The following is a 6,168-nucleotide window of genomic DNA, read 5'->3' as shown; positions in this document are numbered from 1 at the left end:
GTGCTGACCTGAACTTAACGCCCAAGAGCAGATCTCTCTGCTGTCAGAAAAATGGCCCAGTGAACCTAAATCAGAAAGGCAGCATGGTGCCACAGTGTTTGGCATTGCTGCCTCGCAGTGCTGGGGGCCTGGATTCGATTCCTGGGGTACTATCTGTGTGGAGTTTGGATGTGTCCTCTGGGTTCTTGTCACGAGCAGTTCTTTCCGGGCCCTATGCGGACGACACGATCCAGAATAGTGAAGACACAAGGGGAAAAATGGTCATGCAGGAAAAGGGTCTGGAGACGGGGGGCGTGTCCATGCAGTGCAGGTGTCCATGGGAAGTGAATCCAGGCGAACAATCCATGTAGGAAATCCAAACGGGAAATCAGAAACAAGGGCTGAAGTCCATAGCCAGGCGATCCATCCGGAGGGGGGGGGGGGACAGGAACCGGGTCGGAACCGGCGAGGGGAACCAGGAACTAGGAACTAGGAACAGAAAGTTAAAAGCATAACGGAGCCAGACGCAGCAAGACCCCGGGCTCTCATGATGTGGAAATCAATGAGGAACCAGGAGTGAGGTCCGCATCTGGCTTTTAAGGGGGAACGGGAATAGGGACCAGGTGCAGACAATGGGAGGGAACGAGGAAGGGCTGGAGCGCCCTTAAGAGGAGGGGTTAGCGATCGTGACAGTTCTCTGGTTTCCTCCCACAGTCCAAAGACATGCTGGTCGGTTAATTGGCTTCTGGGAAAATTGGCCCTGGCGTGAGTGTCCGTGTCTGTCTGCCCTGTGCCTGGCTCCCAGCGCTTCCCCGTATAGACCCCAGCTGACCTGCGAGCCTGTGCTGGATAAAGTGGTTTAGAAAATGGATGGGTGGAAGTCCAAAAAATGAAAAAAGAACACTTGGAGGGTTTTTCTAAGATGGACCAAACTTCTAAAGTCTGTTTTCGGAGTATTTGTAAAGGTGCACACTACTGAGAGGTGATGGACCTTCTAGAGCCCCAGCCGGGCGCACACTGAGCTCACTGAGCTCGGCCACAGACAGAAATCTGCATCCTTCATATGAACCTTGAGCGGCAGGAGGGAGGAGGGCGGAACTCCTCCTGCACAGCGACGCCCGCTGGTCTTGGCCTTTGAAGAGTTGATCTTTTCCGATCGCACTCTCGCTCGTCTCTCTGATCTGCTGTATACTGTAGGTAGAGGCTCTCTGCTTCTGCATGAAATCAAGTCTAAAACAAGCCAGGTCTGGCTGTGGCATGCTCTGGAGGGGCAGGGGTGTGTGTAGTCCCGAGACTTTTTTGCTTCCCTGGTTTTGGTCAGAATCCTGCAGCGCTGCATTGAAATGTTTGAGTGTGATGTTTGTGGCTGGGCACGCTGTGGGCGTAAGAGGGAGGTTGGCTCTGGAATAAAGCCAAGCGTTCTGAGGGTCTACTTCAGAATGTGTGTGTGTGTGGCAGGTTGCTAGGCTCGCTGTTTCCTCTGGCTCGCTGTCACACTAACTGTGGAGGTGAGGAGGAGCTGGGTGAGCCTTTGTAAATTCCAACCACACACCGCATCACTTCCTGCGCCTTACTGGCAGAGGCCTGCAGCCGCCAGTTTCCACCTGCACGCGCGGCCAGCCGCGGGCTTCCTGGGGCTTTCGTGTCTTCTTCGAAAAGACAGCTTGAAAAGCAGGAAAGCCAAGGAAATGTGAAATTCTGCTCGAGTTCTATTTCTGACTTTTCCATAGCGCTTTATTTTTTAAATGAACACATTTCAGGTCTGACTCAGAGGTGAAGCATGTTGGATCTGTCGGGGTTGTGCTGAAACAGATCAGATGAGTAGTACCTGTGGCTTCAAAGGTCTGTTAATGTGGACGACGTATGCACAGACAGTCTCAGACAACCAGGCTCACCAGCGGAGGGCGCTGTAGCAGACCATGCTGACATTCTCTACTCCTTCCCAGATCCTCTCACCTCTCTTCCTGCCTCTTCCTCGCATCCTCATCCTCTCAGTTGCCCCCTCCTCCTCTCAGCTCCACAGATGGCTCGCTCAGACGGAATGTTGCTGTCCTGTATCGTATTCAGATATTCAGACCAGCTGTAGACTAGACCTCTTCCCTACATCCAGGGTTGACGTTGTTATACGAACCAGGTGTGGACAGTCTATAAAGAGCACCACCTGCAGCTGTGTCTGCACCCCGGTCGCATACAAACTGACCTCAGCTGAGTCACTCATGCCAGATATGTGAGCTGGAATGTGTTTTGTGCTTGTGTAGTTCTCCTTTTATCAAAGCGCAGGTCCTTTGTTTCACTTTAAAAGGTGTTGTTTGGGTTGGGGAGGGAACTAGATTGTTTTATTTTTATGAGTATTCATTTATAAAAGAAATCATGGGCTTGCTAGAAGTCTTTAAAGAAAGTCGGTCTCGGTCCAGCTTTATTACTAACTAGGCTTCCTGTGGTTAGCAGCTGCAGTTTCACTTCCTTCCTGTCAAGAGTGCGAAGGGGGGGTCTTGACGAGAAAGTGCCTTCTGTACTCAAGGAAATGTTGTAGCACAGGTGCACAGAGTTTGGCACCGTGCCTCACATTCCACCCCAGCAATGCTCTCTAGGAGACAAGCAGGGCAGATGAAGGAGTGGGATAGGGTGGTGTCTGGAAATGTATCCTCAGCATTTCATAAATCCTCACCTGTACACAACCACTTAACACTTCTTAATGTGTGAAGATGTGTTTTTCACAAGCAACTCCAGTGTGAACAAATGCGTCAAGATTTGTCAAGTTTTGATCTTAAGAAGAGACATGGGACAGCACAAATGGCGTCCGAGCTGAAGATGAGGAATTGTGTTTGGAACCATCCAGTAAGTTAGATCGTCCTCTGCCACCTTAAGATTCCTCAGATACCTTTAGAGAGGAATAGGTTCAGTCCATCACACACATGGTGACAAACCGATGTCACATTTGTATTGCCCTTTGACCCCAGGGTGGTTCTGACTGCTAGCCCCCTGAACAAGTGCAGCTGTCCTTCCCCTCGATGGCAGGCTCCTGCATCTGGACTGTGCATCTCTAAACCCAGAGTGATGTAATCTCTCCCCCAGTTCGATTTGAGAACTGCTTGTGCTCCATTTTCTTTAGATAGTCAAACAAAACACACTATGAGAAAGGGTATCATTTGAAAGGAAACTGCTTGCGCACCATGATCAAGACAGATAAAAATGCGAAAGAACACTCATAAAAATATAAAAGTTGATTATACATTTCAGACCTCCCTCTGCACTGCAGATAGCGTCTGGTTCTGAGTAAAACGCCCAGCGGGCAGAGGGTGGAGCGAGTACGCCAGCACAGCCAGCGTGCTGCAGCTCAGCATCGTGGTGCAGGAGGGCCGCTCCTCTCCCCAGCGCTGCCTGGGACACAATCGTGCTCGGCCTTTGCCATGCTGAGGAACGTCTTTTTAACAAAGAATGTCAAGGCAAGCAGGTGATGTCCTTGATCTCCCCCACCCTGTCACTGATGTTGTTAGTTAACGCCTTGATTAATTGCAGACAGACAAACACATCCCGGGTCTTGAAAACACAGAGGTAAGTTGTCTCTTGCACAAATATAACAGCAGTCCAAGTCTGTCCACTCATGTGTACTCCTTCCCCATCATTTTTGGATATACAGTAGGACTGCAAGAACTGTGCAGAAATATGGAGACATAAGGGATGGCACTCTCGAGGTGAAACCAGGCTACTGATTCACTTCTTAAGTGAACCGCATTATACTAAGAGAGCTGTGCTTATTCAGCAGAGAAACTTATTCTATTTTTTGAGTTCTTATTCACTCTGACCATGTAGATTGCGAACATACTTCTGAAGGTTCATTGGCGCCCCCAGAACCTCGAACCTCGAAGTCTCGGGAAAGCGGGGCTCCTCTTGAGAGAAGGGGCCTGAGTGCAGGGCCTCGGTAATATGGCCAAAACGCGAGTCCCCACCGCCGCAAGCAAAGGCAGAGACGTTTCGTCTTTCTTACTTCTGGACCTTTAAATACCTGACGTTGAACAGTGGAGTGTGGAGGAGATGCTTTTACGTGGATTTTGTGTAAATTCGGTAATCCATTACTCAACTACCTATTTTGCTCAGCTTTTTCCAGCAGGTCACTGCGAGACGAGGATGCTGCCCTTTAAGTTGCCCAGTGACAGAAACGGTGTTCTCTTGCTCTTCTGCGCTTAGAGAAAAGGTCTGGAATTCACCTTTTTAAAAAATAGCAGGTTTACCCCTCTTGTAGGAAACTGTCAGGGTGCACTTTGCTCTGCAATCTCTGCACAGCTACAGCAAAATACTGGAACTTCACTGGAAACAGTGCCGAGGGCTCAGAAACGGTGCTGAAGGTGGAGAGGCTGACACACAGATTCTTACAGATAAAAGCCTTTAATCTGCAAATTCTGTTCCACGACCTGTTTTCACTTTTTTTGTGTCTCTGTTCACCTGGAGTGTCCTGTGGGAGGTGATTCACAGCAAGCATTTTCAGAAAAGACCTGCCCTGAATAAGCAGATTCGAACAAAGAGACCGAACGAAAGATAAGCAGGAAAGTAGCAAAAGAAATTGTTGCCACCATAAATCTGATATCCGTTTGACTGTGAAACCCAGACAAAATGTTAGAATTCGAGGAGAGCGTCTGAGAAGACTTCTCAGGCGTGTGCGTAGTGGAAGAAGAGCAGTTTCTCAGCTGGTATTATCTGAAGCTCAGTGACAGGACTCAGATGAGACTCACGAGCTCAGACACAGTCTGCAGACAAAAGCCACCTTAGAGCGTACTGCAGCGCACTGTGGCAAGAGCAGAGCAAACCGCGCCCCTTGGAGGGGCAACCTTCAAAACCAGCCCCAGCCCGGGTCCTGGGGCATCCTGGCTCAGCTGGGTTTTGTGCCAGCGGCGCTCTTCCAGCTAACCATCTTCTTCTGTTGGTCCAAGCCCCCTTTCCCAGCTCTGCCCCGGCTCCGAGGAGCGATGGTAGATCAGACCTGTCCCAGGTTCGGATTCCTCCCCCTTCTTAAGCTCTGGATCCAGAATCAGAACTCGGAGCTGACTCGACTCGCAGAGTCTGACAGAAGGGCACTAGTTTATCCTGCAGTATCTGTTAGTGTTTTAAAGCTGGTGTTGTGGTTGCAGTCATCTCAATAGCACTTTGCTTTGCTCAGAAAAACCCCAGCCCATGGGGGTGTGGGCAAGCTGCTGTTTTTGTGAATGGAACAGGGTCTGCAGAACGGAGGGCTCAGTCTGAAACCACTCGTTACAGAGGTGACTGAGGAGGAGGGGGGTTTTGGACTGTGTTTATTTACTAAGGTCTGAACTTTTCTGTTTCTGTTTTTCTCTGATTGTGATTTTCCTTGCTGGTGCTGGCTTGAACCAGGGTAGCTTCTTGTGCTCTCTGGTTAATTCCTCATGTGCCCCAGCCTGCAGTCTCATGTTATTGATGAAACTCACATGTTGCTGAGTTTTCTTTCCACAGTTTTGTGTAAGAAGGCTGTATCTGTGTGTCCCGGTGAGGCTCAAGCTGCTAGCTGAGCTGCCGGAAAGACCCAGACACTGGCAGCTGCCCTGCAGTCACACTAACCGTCTCCAAAAATAAAAAGCTGATCTAGGTTGTCGATTCGGAAAAAATGTGGAGGCACATGTGGGATTCCCCGGAAGGTTAAATCAGAACATGTGCAGCCAGCAACAGAAATCGAGCGCCTTGAGTAGTTTAGGAGAATTGCAAGTGGCTGGGATTTTGCTTGAATGTGCCTCGGGCTCCTCTTGGGCTCCTCTCGGGCTCCTCTCGGGCTCCTCTCGGGCTTGTCTCATGCTCTCCTCGTGCTCCTCTCGTGCTTGTCTCGGGCTCATCTTGTGCTCGCCTGGGGCTCTTGTGAGTACAGAGGGAGGTGTACCTGCTCTCCAGGCTTCTGCACACTGAGGTGTTAGAAAGCTCGTCCCAAGTTACACTCTCTCCCAGGGGGCTTCTCGACCTCTCGAGAGGAAGACCACTCGTTGGCCGGCTCGGCCTGCTCCGCGTTCTGCGGTTTGCGTCAACGCGCGTCAGAGGCTCTCACACCCAGTTCTCTCCGGCTCGGGCCGGGAGAGGAAAGTCGAGCGTGACGTTTTCCATCTTGCTGTTTGTCAGTTGGTGTCAGCGGGGCCGGCGCCGGCCTGCTCGGGTCGGCGCTGTGATCGATAACCAGCTTGGCGTCCTCGG

This window comes from Atractosteus spatula, chromosome 20 (genome assembly GCF_055471065.1).
Source record: "Atractosteus spatula isolate fAtrSpa1 chromosome 20, fAtrSpa1.hap1, whole genome shotgun sequence".
In the NCBI taxonomy this organism is placed as follows: Eukaryota; Metazoa; Chordata; class Actinopteri; order Semionotiformes; family Lepisosteidae; genus Atractosteus; species Atractosteus spatula.
This window is presented reverse-complemented; position numbering follows the sequence as displayed.